We start from the raw sequence: 15317 nt of genomic DNA on the forward strand, positions 1-15317 counted from the left end.
TTTAATTCTTTCAAAAGCTAGGAACCATTATGTTAAAATGAATCCATGGGTGCTTATACTTCCTGGTATCTTTTAGTTACTTTTCTATTTTCATCAATTATCCGGTTTTTAACCACTAATTTCAATTAACAACCTCTACAGAGCTGAGCATGACAAACACCATCACTGTTTTTTAAAAGAGTCTTGCTTGCTAGATGAGATTCCAGTCTAGAATTTCATCTTCTGCACTCCAGAGCCACAAGAAGTGGGAAATACCATTGTTTCAGTGAGGTTCCTCATAATGGCCCAGGAGAGAATATTAAAAATGTATTTTCCTGAATCCTGTTACTGAACACCTTTTTGGGAAAACAGAGAGGGAGAAAGAAAAAGGGGGAAAAGGAACCACAGTATATGCGGCTGTTATTTGTACAATGTTATCGGTAGCATTATTTGTACCATATGTGCAAAAAAAGTTCAGGTGACCTAGGGGCACTAACTTTACCATTTTATCTGCAGAAAACATCTATTTTTAGAAACTTCGTGATTTAAAGAACTAGCATTCTTCTGTCCATAAGATTATTTTGTCATGAGAGTGGCATGTGTTGTGTTTAGAGAAAAGAAATTTAGATCTGACAGGATGTGATGCAATTATATCTAAGATCACAATCGAAGGATAAATTATGTATAAATTAATTCAATCCCAGTCATCCAATAACTATTCAGACAGATACTACAGGCTGCACTACTGCTAACTGACCTTTCTTAGGATACTCATTGTTGGAAATGTTGAACTCTGACTTATATTATCTGGATTCTGTTTGTATTTCCCCGTGGTAAAATATTCTAATGTAAAAAAAAAAAATGTTCAACGTATGACCTCCAACTTTTTCACTGAGTAAAAGTTCTTGGGCATTTTACTTCTTATAGCTGAAGCTACTCAATAAAATTTCATTTTTATTATCTTTATGGATGAAAGAATATCCAGAAAACCAAATCTATAGGATCCAAGTACGCAGGGCAATGAGAAAAAAAGTACAAACGGACCGTATAATGATGACTCTTCTCATTTCTCTGCTTGCGTTTCCAGAGATGTGAGCTTCCTGAACCTTGAAGGGAGAGGAGGCTCACCGATAGACACTCTCACTTCTCCTTGAGAATCTGTCCTGGGTGACAAGTAGCAGGGCTTGCCTGTGTTGGAGTAGCGGCCCGGGGAGCCTGATCTTCCATTCCTACCCCTCTGTGGCCACTTAAAGAGGGTTTCTGGTCAAAAGTGTAGGACATGTCATTCTCCAGTTTAAAATTTGGTGAGTGGTCAGACTTGCGTTGGTCAGTTGGCCAGTTGTGTCGTGCAAACCCAGAGACCTGTACCAATGGGTTGAATCTCTCTAAGCGCTAACATTTCAACCTGAAATTAAACATATTGACGAAAGCTTCCATGTTGTTAATACGTGTGTGTAAAAAGTTGAAGGATTTTTATAAAAGAGAGATTTCTAAAAGATGTCCTGCAAATAAAAGAAGTTGAATTTGGTGAACATATTGGAAACTACAAGGAAATAATTTCATACGTTAATTCCATAGTAACAAAGGACTGGCAAGAACTGGAAGGTGGATTTTAGCTCCAAAGGTAAATATTTTGGGGTCTCTTTTTCAGCTCATTATTAAATATTATTATATAAGATGTCTTCAATCCATTAGAGACTCTGCTTTTATCATTTATTGAGACTAGTGGCAAGAACAGATTGGCCTAGAGGGGAAGAATGGATGAAGAGAAACTAGCATAGCTATGCATATAACATATAAATTACACATGACCGACCCTCAGGTAGGTTTTTTCCTCATTCAAATCATTACCCACTTCAAGTAATTCCGTTCTTTTTAACCAGGCATTTCCCCCTCTTTCCCACTGACTGTGAAACACTTACCCTCAGAGCTTTTCTGGAAAAAGGCAGGCTTAATCTTCAGGGTTCCTAGAGAGCCACTTTTCATCTAATACCGCACAGACAGAAACTCTCCAAAATTAAAACAAACCAACACCACTCCCTCTTCCCATCCCCATCCCAATTGTTGACTTGGTAGCTGCACATTGAAAGGGTCAAAATGTGTATTGAAAAATAAATTAACATATTTTACTCAATCTGTCCTGGGAATAGAACACTGCCTTTCCTTTCAGATTCCAAGAACTCTGTGAATTCAGGAACATATGAAGTTGAGTTAAGATATGAGATAGCCCGACTGCAAGTAATCTGCTCAACCGTAAAGTTTAGTTCATTTTAAATCCTTATTGACTATCTGTTACACATCGAGGCTCTGAATACCAAGGTGAAAGGCACTGCCTGTGTCCTCCCAGATCTCTTAGTTTAGCGATAAAGCAGATGAGACCACATTGTAATAAATAATATCCTCGAATGTATTGGAGGGAAATGCCCTTGAACCACCAAATGCTCATTTTTAAACTTTACCAAAGTTCTCACTTTCATTAGCACTGAAATCCTATAGTTGAAGGCAGTCGTGGTAGGCTTCCATGGCGCATATTCAAGGAAATTAAGAAAATCGGAACATTGCCTTCCATCCAATGGCAAGGTCAACAACTTGTATGTCCTTCTGGAGATGACATAGTCCAAAACCTTGGTATTCCTCCAGAATACAGAGTCAAAATTTACGGTGTGCCAGACATATTTGGAGAGGACATTAACAGGAAATGTTCTATAAAATAAGAAATTAAATCATTTGGAAGGGCCAGAAATTGAAACACCCAATATAACCAAAAGAAACAAAATGAAAGAAGACACCAAAACAATAAGAATCTTTTCAAATTTGATGTCCAAACCGTGAAAGCTGCAAGAAGAATGACACACAAAAGAAGAGAAGCTCATGTTGTTTGGCTTCTCAAGTGGAACAGAGAACACAATATAACTGTCATCTCTACTTAATATATATAGAGAGGGACTGATCAGGACACAACCACCAAAAAGCCCCCAACTTCTTCTTGGGAAATAAGAGGTGCTGGAAAGAATATCCTAAATATAAGCATGTCTGGTTTTACGTTATTACTCTTAGTATTATTTTTTACTGACACACACAAATTGCCACACTATTTCAATATTTCAATGGGTCATTTGGAAAACATTTCAAGAAAGAGAAGAATCTTACTGAAATTGTTTTACCAAGGCTGAAAAGTGGGTGCGTTTATATTTTTGGACCATTTTAGTAGGTCAAAACACATTGTAAATTGACTTTAAAAAAATACTTATTTTTGAGAGAGAGAGAAATAGGGCAGGGGAGGGGCAGGAATTTTTTGAGAGATAGAGAGAGAAATAGAGCAGGGGAGGGGCAAGGAGAAAGAGGATCCCAAGCAGGCTCCACGCTGACAGCGGAGTCAGATGCAGGGCTTGAACTCACAAACTATTGAGATCATGACCTGAGCCAAAGTCAGAGGCTTAACCAACTGAGCCACCCAGGAGCCTCATGTAAATTTGCTTCTTAGAGAGCTGTTTAGCCTTGGGACTCCTACAGCAATCTGACAGTGATGCCTTCTAATTGTTGTTTATGGATGTCACGGGACGTTACACCTTTCTTCTTTTGTTTTTGTTTTTGGTTTGCTCTGATTCTCTTTTCTAACGTGGTATTTAATCTGTGCTTTTGCTCCAGTCCACCACCAATAAAGAATTCTTGAGGGGATGTTGCATTTGGATTTGAGCAGAGATTCATTAGAACTCCGAGAGTCAGGATTACTGAAGAGCCATTACTCTTCTCCTTTCCGATGCTTCACGGCATAAACAGCCCCCACCCCACCCCTACTTGCTCCCTCTTCCAGAAAAGAAGAAAGATAGAAGGAAAGCCAGAAAGGCAGCCATTGGCATCTTACACTGAAATCCTGTGTTGCTATTCAATCTACTTGAGGTTTAAGTTTTTCTTCATGAAATCATTTGGGAAGAAAAACAACACATTTCCCTGCTGTTCTGCTGTATTATTATTTGACTGATTTTCAGTTTATTAGTCATTCATCTGGATTGGTGCCTGTGTATTTTCCCAAAGGTTTAATATGGAAAATTATTTCTCTGGCCATATTAAACCTTAGCCAAAACTTAGATCTTTTTTCATAGCTAAGAAGCTTCACAGATACTTTCTTATCAATGCTCCTAGTACTCTTGTAGATCATAATAAAATACACTGCAATAACACAGTTTATAATATAAGAAACAGAGTAAAGCAAACTTGATTAAGGTGACATTGATTGATAAGTCAGGAGCTAGGAAAGAACAAAAATAAACAAACAAACAAAAAATCCTGGGTGTCCTGGTTCTCTCAGTCTGATGCGCTGTGATGTTCTTCTGTGACTCTGTAAGGCAGGCACCTGTAATACTGTCATCATGGACGAATAGAAGAAGGGTCTTGGGATGCTGAGAGCAGGTGGCTTTGGAATCAGCTGCTACTGTCAGGGTCAAGAGCGGTCGTTGGGCACTGCTGACAGGTTCAGCGATCCTACGTCCCTCCTATCTCCTCCCAACTTGCAGTCTCTCTCGAGCAGAATTCAACCCCTTGGCGAAACTTAAGAGGGTGCCAGCTAGCAAAGGAGAAATGGAATTCGCAGAGTCCCAGGGCCAGGGTCAGAGAGCGTGTGCATTTGGACCACCCACTCTTGGGTTACCTAGTATCCACATCCATCCTTCGACACCTGTTTACCTTCCATACAACACTCTATGCTTTCTGTCCTTCCTCAAATGAAGTTGCTTCTTCCTTTCGTCAGTGCAAAGTTCCAACAGTCATGTTGTCCATCTCTAGCTGCCATCAAATACTCTTCTAATTGCACCTAAACATGATATAATCTAAGGACTAATTGTAATTAATTTCCAGCGCCCATCCTTATATAAAACAACAAGGGGAGAAGAGGAGAGGGTGAAAAATTGTGTGTGTGTGTATCTATGTACAATTGTTACTACGCAATATATATTTGTGTGTGCGTTTATACACCACGCACAACAAGCAAGGTTGTTATGAAAGCTGCTACAGTTTGTTTTCTTTCATGAGGCTGTAAATAATATAAGCACTTTCTACACCACCCCTTCCAGGTTTCCTTTGCTCTAAGTCAGGACTCAACTAGTTGTTCCTTCCCTGACACGGTGTCCCAAACCTTCGCTCTTGAAAACTCTGAATTCTTAGTCCTGTCCCTCTCCTTTTTTTAAAAACATTAGTTTTCCATTAAGCTTTTCTTTCTTTTTAATGTTTATTGATTTTTGAGAGAGGGAGAGAGAGAGACAGAGACAGAATCTGAAGCGGGCTCTGCACTGACAGCAGAGAGACCGACAAAGGGCTCAAACTCACAAACCGAGAGATCATGACCTGAGCTGAAGTCAGACGCTTAACTGAGCCATGCAGCCGCCCGTCCATCGATCTTTTCTATTGGTCATGAAAGTCTTAAGAGGCAGCATGGTAGTACTAAGAAGGCAGGTCCAAACATAAGGCTTTCTACTTATGTTGTGTTACGGCAATCAAAATGATCCTCGGTAATCAGGATTAATCTTCTGCAAGGGAGAAGGTGTAAGCGTCAGGTGACTTTCACTGGCGTGTCGTTCCATAGTATCAGCTAATGAAATCACGGCTGTTTTTGATCCAGCGTTCCAGATCTCCTGGCCTGTTATGGCCACAGGAGGCAACATGAACTGTATCCTGGAGACGAGTAGCACACGCTGTCCTGGGCACCCTGGTGAAAGATGTGGGTAGCTCAGCAGATTGATGTTGGCTAGACTTTTTTTTGGTAAAGATTGAAAATAATTGTAGTGATTTCCAAGACTACATTCACCTCTCATTTGTGATAAGAAGACACTAAGACTATGTCTAGTCGATTACAGGACAGCAGGTAGATTTGACAATTAAATAATGGGTCGGTTTAGGGAAAACCACGCTGGCTTTCCACAAGTTAAATACCTTTGGCCCATGCAGGCTGTCTGAACCTTCCTCTCTTTTCCCTTACAGAGGCTTCACGCACTACGCTGCGTTTCTCTCATCTCTTTTGTGTCTGCCGTCCCCTGTAGCCCACGAAGGTCCTCGTCACTATAAGACTAGCTGCAGAAGAGGATTTAGCAGTTTCTCTCCTTTTTGTCCCCTTGAATATCCTTCTTAATTAAAGTGCTTTCCTGTTAATTACTAGAGAGAAAAGATTGACGTAAATCGAAGTACCATCGCTTCAATTCGTTTAATCATTTTCGAACACTTGCTTCGTGCCAGGCACTATGCTAAACACTAGGATTTTAGCAGTAGAACCAAACAGTCCAGGCCCTCATGGAGATTACAGCTTTGGGAAATCACATGATGGTGGTTAGATAGATCTCAGATATCTTTCAGCTATTATCGTCATTGTCCTTGTTCTGTAATTTCTTGCTCTCCTGCAAGATTACGATACTGTCTATGTAAATCACCACCACCCAGCTTGATATTAAAAGATCATTTGAAATCAGAACTGTCTCAAAAGAATTGTAACCTATTGTCATTGGCTGTCGGGCTTAACTGCTTAGACTCCAGTCCAAAGTGGTAGATTCAGGTTTGCGCCATCATTATACTTGGGGAATTTGGTTATAATTTTGAGTTTGTGGAAATTTCTCTGTCTTTCCAGGATCATTTTCGTAATCTCAGAGTATGTCCCTGTCTGCCACCTAAAGTTTGCTTTTATGATCTCCTTGCTTAAGGCAAGTGGCTTCCTGCCTGCCTACGTTTCTTTCATCTCTCTGGGAAGTCTCCAAATCCAAGAAGTCTTACTCTCTTTCCTGTTTCTGGCCTCTACACTAAATGAATAATTTTTCCCAAAAAAACATTAGGTAACCATATTTTAAGACTGGTTCTGTATTCAAGCAAACTGCGACTTCTTTCGCTTCTTGTTCTAGGTTAATGGACCTTCATCCACTGTCTTGATCTCTCTATGCCTCTTGTGCATTAATTATCATTGAACTTGCTTTGTATCAGGCACCGTTTTAGGGGTTTTTGTCTGACGTGTAATTCTACCTTATCCTCATAACAACCTGATGAGGAAGGTGATTTTACTATCTCCATTTTATAGAAGAGGGACCTGAGGTCCAGAGAAGGTGAGACAAGCTGCTCTAGGTGATCCTAGTGGCTGGTGTATTTTTGTTTTCAAGGTCTTGCTCCTTCCATCTTGTGAGATAACCCACAGCTGGAGTATATGGATTCTTTGTAAAATTTAGCTGGCTACAAGAGCCATGTGAGTCAACAGTACATGTGGTTGCCACAGATACAAATAGGCTTCGTTCGTGACAAGCGGTGCTTGTAATAAAGAAGGCGATCATTTTGTTCTGTTCTCTGTTGGACGTGCCACTCTGACTACTATATTTCCCGAGGGATATTAAAACTAGAAAATATCCGGGAGGAAACCTTTAAGTTTGGAAAGCACATCAGATGAGAAGCCACTGAGGAGACTGACGGTGTCTCACCTATAAATCTGGAAGGGTAGTTGTCTAGAGTCATTTGGAGGCATATCTTATAGGAATGGGATTCAATTTCTGTACATTTACAGAGGGGAGAACTATTTACCGTAAAGGCGTGCCAGAGAGAAGAATGTGTTTGGACTCACATTGAGGTAGACTCTTAGGATTCGAATCGTCCACAAGTGGAATGGATGGGCTGCAGCAGCAGAGTTAGTTACCTGTTTGTTGCAGGATTCAGTCGGCTGAGACATCACTTTTGGGGAACATTGAAGAAGAGATCCAGTGTTGAATTAGTCATGTCTAATGAAATGCACTGATATATGATAAATACCTAGCATACGGGCACACAACAAATGCACCGTTCATGCCCACTCTTTCCAGAAGGCACATTGACAGTTCTCGTCTTTACTCACTGCCTGAACCTTTCCTTACCCTTTGACCAAACCTAACCACTTCTTACCTTTTTCTTTTGTTTTGCTTTGTTTTTCTGCATCTCTAGGTATTTGCCTCTGTTGCTCCCTTTGCCTGGAAGCTTACCTAGTCCCATCCATGCCTTTGGAAATCACGCGAAAATGCTTCGAGCTGGATCCCACGTGTCATCACCTCAACAAAAGCCTTTTCCTGAGCTGTTTAACTGACCGTGCTTCCTCAAAACAGTGTAAGTAGTCACTACTTTTTAGAGTCGATCGTACCTAAGTCTTTCCCCCATCAACTCGTAGACTTCTCATGGGACCGTTGTCTTAATCCATGGTCGTATTTGGCTCCTCCTCTTCTCCCCGCCCGGCAGCATATAGGTTATATATCCCAGTACCAGGCGCAGTCTGGGTGCTCAGTGCATGTTGGGTGAATGGAATGGAATGATAGGTCATCGGGTTAAAAGGTTAATACGAAAAGATGTGGACCTGACTCAGTGGTAACTGGTCAGAAGTCCTAAGACTGAGCCTCATTCGGGGTGAGCAGCTGATAGACATTTGGGGACCTTTCTCTGGAAAATCCATCTCAAGGTACACACATAAAGGTCCAGTAAAAGAACTGGAAAAATAAAGAAAAACAAGTCGGAGCCAGTTTAGGTTTTTACACCCAAACTGCTCACACCTAGAAGCAAGGGCTTGTTTGTCTTTGCTTGGATTTCTTTGCCAGTGGCTGTGACCTGCAGGGAGTTTTTCTCTTATTCCCTTTGCCTCTCAGTGAATAATTACAGCTTCCATGCTCTGTACTAAATCAAGGTATCTCATAAGAGCAGGCTAAACCACTGTTTCCTAGATAACTTCTAATACTTATCAGTGAATTATGGTGATGACAGCATCAGAATTTTAAATGATTTTTGTAGCCCCTCAAAATACATCCCATTGTAGTTCCATGCAAATTATCGTGGAAGGTTTCTGGTGGTAAATTCAAAGTAGTTGAATCATCTTTTCTTTAAATAATTTTTAATCAGCCAACATTATACAATCTTGCATGCAATTAAAAATGTCATAGATGGTGGCTGAGGAATCTTTATGTTTCACCAATTTAAAAATCTATGTCTGGCTTTGAGTTTTTCTGTTAAATCCCAGCGCTTTTGTTTTTCATCTGTTTCGAGCTTATGATAGGCACCTAGGCAAGACCAGTTGCGGAGATTAGCGACTGTTGTAGGTAGAGTCAAGCCCACGAATTACTACTGCATATTCATTTGTATTTACTTTCATTTAGGCATGTAAAATCACAACTTAATTTGGCAAAGGTTTTTTGTCTTTGTTTTTTTTTTTTTTTTTTTTTTTTTTGCAATAATCAGTTCTACCACGAAGCACAAAATACTCTTTTTTCGTATTTGCAACAGATCTCATTTCATTCTTTATTCTCTGTCTCTATTTTCCCTTATCCAGGCTTTTTTTTACATTAAATGTTTTTGGCCACCCTAGCCCACTAAACACCCCCGAAGTTCCACAATTTCTGCTGAGTTTACCCAGATTGCTCATGGAAGAGCCAACCTTTCGCTCTTCCAGCCCTGTGGGGTCATACGGCTTCTTCACATGCTTCACAATCCACCTACTCGTGTAGTTTTCTCAAATGCTATTGGACGGTGTTTTCTTTGTGATCATTTTTCTCTGGACACGTCTTGGTTTGATGATTTGACTCCATGTTTGGGTTTTTAATTCTTTTTTTTTATTGTCTGATAAAGGTTGTGAGGTTCCAAGAAACCATCTGCGTGATTCACTTTGTATAAGGCCGTGCAAAATTAGGCTCCCAATAATTTTTAATGATGAATGCTCCCTTTTAAAAGGCAAACAAGAACTGTGGTTCTTTCCATTTAATATCGATTGCTGGCTAGGTTTGCTTCATTGTGCTGTAAGGGATTTGACTGGATTAGTATTTGTCCTGTTATGACTTGTTATGATGTGTTTCCAGAAAAGAGAAGAAAGGGAAAGGAAAATGTCTTCATAGGTTTCTTGCATCGTTTGTTCTATGGCTGACTCAATATTAGGAAGCTTGCTTCCACTTTAGTCGTATAACCGTATCCTAGACCAAAGATGTATATGGTCAGGTCAAAGAACGTGTTATCGTTGAGCATGCTCCGATGTTAGCGAAAGTTGTGTTCCAAGTGTATCGCACTATGTACACTAAGGTCATGACCGCTCACACCAACAGTCAATGTTATCGGGCACTTAGAAAAGAGTGCACATCACATAACTCATCAATGTACTTAGATGGTTAAGATAAACCCAACGCCTCAGTCTTGGTATGTTGCGATAGTCCACGCCAAGAAGGTAAACAAAGTTTATAAAAAGTTCCTTTTCACGTGTTCTGTGTGAAATCTGCTGGCACCTTCAATTCTGACTAACTATTTCAATACAGCTTCCTCTATCACAGCTGGTTGCCTGTGAATGAGAAATATTTAAATACACTGCTAAATTTTCTAAATGGAATTTTTAGAAATTCCACATTATGCATCTGGATATGCAATTTCAGCTAAATCATAATACAGCATAGTAGTAATATATTTCTTACTTTTGGTAATTACTTTATTAGCTAATTAGTATTAAAACAGATTGCCAGAACACCTAATATGATTTCTTAACTGCTGCTTTAGTGTTAAAGAGTAAAACTGCTACCACTGGTAATTCACTGGGAGATTTTTAAATGTTCTTGTCACAGTAATAATAATTATAAATGAGTTGAAGTTAGATTCTTATATTCTTACAGCAATGGCGGTGGGATGGGCCTCACAACCTTTTCGAGAGAAATGAATGACTATAATATTTAACCACCCTAACCAGTTACCTGGGATGAATTTGACGAGCCTAGGACAGCTAGGAAATTTTCAAGCAAGATCAATAGGTCCAATAGTATAAAGAGGCCACATTTTTAACTTAATTTTTTTTATCTTTGTCTACTTCCTACTGCCCTTAGCACAGTTCATTGCCCATAACAGGTAGTCAGATACGGTTTGCTGAATGAGCGAATGGGTCTCTAGGGGTCCGAGATCTGTCCAGAGCGGGGGTAGGGTACATAGATGCTGAGTGTTTACGTGCCTTTTTCTCTATCCCCTGGGAAACATGAACGTTTGGGCGGCTTGCATACATTTTACGCAAGCCAGAGATCAAGTCAGCTGTGTATCGAGTGGGGACCCTGCCCTTGAAAAGGTATATTTGGCTAAAGTGACAAAAAATATAGAGTGTTCGAAAAATGAGTTTTCTATATGCAGATACTTGTAATAAGAACATTCATGCCGGAAATCTTTCACATATAGCTTCCAGAAACAAATTTTGAAAACGTTCACCATCGGCTTCATACAGGACTCCTCAGTCATCTTGCAGCTACATGGGTGTCCCAGTGTCTATTTCCCCCGAAAGCTATCCGGTAACCTTTGGTAGAGCGCTCACAGACGTGGGTTTTAATCACGGCCCTTCATTTTACTTGCCTTGGCCTTGGCCACGCAGCTACACGTAATCTCTTTGGGGTTCAACAGCTTCACATATGAAATAGGGCAATAATATCATCCATACCACAGGCTTATGGCGATCCTTAAGTGAAGTCACATACGTAAAGCACCTCTCACGTTATCATTGTCCAACGCGTGCCAGTTTCCTCGCGCCCGCTTACCACAAAACGTCTGCATGCGCGGCTGTGAGAGTCTCTCACTCAAGCCCCTGAACCTTTATCTCAGTAGCATTGTTTTGTTTTCCACAATCACTTTAAAATCTATGTACGTGCTTCAAAACCTGATGCAGTTCTGTTGTTCAGAATCGCTTCGTTGGTTTTTAAAGATTAAAGTTTTTTTAAGAGGTGCAAGTCGTGTATATTTCAAGCGCACAACCCGATGATTGGCTATCCATATACACAGCGAAATGATTGCTACCGTCAAGCCAATGAACGTGTCTCCTCACATAGTTGGCATTATTGTGTTTGTGATGAGGGCACCCGAAATCTACTTTCCTAGCAAATTTCCAATATTCAGTGTAGTGTTATTAACTGTAGTCACCATGCTGCACACTAGATCTACAAACGTATTCCTCCTACATAACTGCAACATTGTACCCTTTGGGAAGTATCTCCCTATTTCCCCCACCCCTTCACCCCTGGTCACCGCCATTTTTTTTTTTTTTTTTTTTAGAGAATCTCTTTCTTGTTAGTCAGTATACTATTTGCCAGCCAGTGATCTCACCACCCAAAAGGAAGCATTATCACAACTTGTTTACTTTTGTTAACACGTCCTCACGTTTACATGGCGGGTCTAGTTTATTAAGCTTCTCAAACGTAACAGAACAGCCAGGGAGCACTCAACTAAGTTTTTAGATAAAATGGATGTCATTTCCGCTATTCACGGGTTGGTCTCATAAGGCACAACAAATGGAACTTGCAAAGTGTCTTGATCTGGAAATCATTACATCGCTGCGTTCCGCAGATGCATCCTCTCAAGCAACCTCAAGGCATTTACCAATGAACGCAATGGAAGAATAAGGGTCAATCGGCCTTCGGACCCTGCTGCAGGCAGATGCAGCAGACTTGACTGAGTTCTGAGGAAGGGGCCAATGTTCACTCAGTTCAGGGGACCATACATTTGAAGACTGCACTGCGTAGTACAGTGACTCTCTCAGATATTATATTTGGTAGGGGCCAACTTTGTGACGCTCTCAGAGAGGGAGAGTGTCCAGTTGCCTTAGGGCCAAAGCCAGGGTGATGAGGCATAATCCCCATGAAGAAAGCTTTAGTGGGTTAGAGACTGGTTTGTTAGTTAGTGAAAGATTAGTGATTGCCTAGGGGCATAGAAGATAAGGCACAAGGCCAGCTCATGGAGAAGGAACTGGGTGGCTAATCAGAATAAAAGGCACACGTAGAAAATAAAACGGGACAGTGCTCCTAGGGTATAAGCCACTGTAGGGAAATCCCATGGCTACAAATGGGACGATTAACTATGAATGATCAGTGCTAGAGATCTTTTTGAAGTGAGAGGTGAATCTGCTCTGGTCAGGTAGGAGTCCAAGTGAGGGATGTGGGTGAAGGAACACTTACTGCAACACATCAAAACATAGGTATTTATGTCATATTGTTCTGGGCCCCTTGCTGGAATAGAAAAAAAAAATCCAAAAATTCATATGGAATCTCAAGGGACCTTGAATTACCAACCAATCTTGAAAAAGAACAAAGGTGGAGGCCTCACACGTCCTGATTTTAAAACGTATTACAAAGCTAAGATAATCAAAGCGGTGTGGTGCTAAAATAAAGACAGACGCGTAGATCAGTGGAATAAAAACCCTAAAAATAAACTCTCACATATACAATAAAATTATCTTCAACAAGGGTACTAAGACCACACAAATGGGAAAAGAACAGTCTCTTCAACAAATGGTGTGGGGGAACACTGGATATCCACATACCAAAGAGTGAAGGTGGACCCTTACCTTACACCATATACAAAAATTAACTCGCAATGAATTAAAGAGCTAAACTAAACATAAGACCTAAATCTCTAACACTCCTAGAAGACAACAGAGGGGAAAATCTTCATGGCACTGGTGTTGGAATAGTTTCTTGGGTATGATACCAAGAGCATAAGTGACAAAAGCAGAAACAGATAAATGAGACTTCATTGGACTTAAAAACTTCTGCACATTAAAGGAAACAACAGAGTGGAAAGGCAACCTATGGAATGACAGAAGATAGTGTATCTGATAAGTGGTTTAAATCCAGAATATATAAAGAACTCCCATAATCCAACAAGGAAAAACAAGTAACCTGATTTTAGAAATGAGCAAAGGACCTGAATAGGAATTTCTCCAAAGAAAACATACACATGATCAACAAGCGTATGAAAATATGGCCAACATCACAATCATGAGAGAAAGGCAAATCAAAACCACGGTGAGATATTACCTCACACCCATTAGGATGGCCACTATGGAAAAACCAGGAAATAACGAGTGCCGGCAAGGATGTGGAGAACACGGAACCTTGTACGTTGCTGGTGGGAATGTACAATGGTGTCACCACAATGAAAATAGTATGGGGGTTCCTTAAAAAGTTAGAAATAGAGTTATCGTATGATCTAGCAATCCCACATCTGGATATATATCCAAAGAATTGAAATCAAGATCTCAAATAGATATTCTTACACCCATTTCACGGCAGTATTCACAAAATCCGAGAGGTAGAAGCAGTCCAAATGTCCATTGTCTGGTGAATGGATGAAGAAAAGGAATGTACGTACAACGGAATATTATCAGCCTTTAAAAAGGAATGAAATCCTGGAACGGCTGGGTGACTCATTCGGTTAAGTGTCCGACTTTGGCTCAGGTCATGATCTCATGGTTCGTGGGTTCAAGGCCCGCGTCGGGCTCTGTGCTGACAGCTCAGAGATTGGTGGCTGCTTCGGATTCTGTGTCTCCCTCTCTCTCTGCCCCTTCCCCACTCATGCTCTGTCTCTCCCTCTCTCTCAAAAATAAATAAACAAAAAAAAAAAAAAAAAGGGAAGGCAATCCTGTCATATACTACAACATGGATGAACCTTGGGGACATTTTGATGAATGAAATAAACCAGTTGCAAGAAGACAAATACTATATGATTCCACTTATATATGAGCTATCCAGACTGGTCAACACCTTGGAAACAGAAAGTAGAATGTTGGTTGTCAGGGGCTGGGGGAAGAGAAAACAAAGAATTGTTTGACGGGTTCATTGTTCCAAGCCTCTGTGGCTGCAGTTATGACTATAGCAAACAAAATCGATAGTAAAGCCTCAAAAAAAGAAGGGCTTGCATATGTGCTCCGTGTGAACCAGGTTGCTTCACACTATCCAAAGGTCACACAACCAGTTAGCTGTGAGCTGGAAGCCAGACCTGATTATGGATCCAAAGGGTTTTCCTCTGGAGTTTCTCTCTCCCACCTTACCCTCTGCTAGCGTGGCACCTGGCACACAGGGACTCCTCTACTAAAAATTCTGGAAGAGATGAATGCCTCCCACATGACCTAATCACTTCCCTCCTTTGGTAGCTGAGGGAAAAGAAAATATTTTCCTCGGTCTTCTGGAAAGGTACCAGACCAAGCAATTCTGTATGTAAATAATATGGCTGCTGCTTAATAAAGTGCACCTGACATAATGGCACTAAAATATTTCAAAAGACAAAATTCTGGAAAGAGATAAAAACGTGGAGCGGCGTCATTACATGTCTCCATTGGAGACAGCGTCCACCGAATGTGTAGTTTTGAACCTGTGGGATTTCCTACGGTGTGTGCCTTGCCCCCAAATACGTGTTTGCTACTGATTTAGAAGCACATTCAACGTGATAATTCTGGAACCTTTGGCTTTCCTCAGAGTAGCTCCAAAATCTATTATGTTATATATTTCTTTCAGCCACCAGGTGGCATGTGCTTTGTTGCTGAATATACAATTAAAATGTATAATCAAAATGTATCCTGAAGAGAG

This window comes from Felis catus, chromosome X (genome assembly GCF_018350175.1).
Source record: "Felis catus isolate Fca126 chromosome X, F.catus_Fca126_mat1.0, whole genome shotgun sequence".
NCBI classification, from domain to species: domain Eukaryota; kingdom Metazoa; phylum Chordata; class Mammalia; order Carnivora; family Felidae; genus Felis; species Felis catus.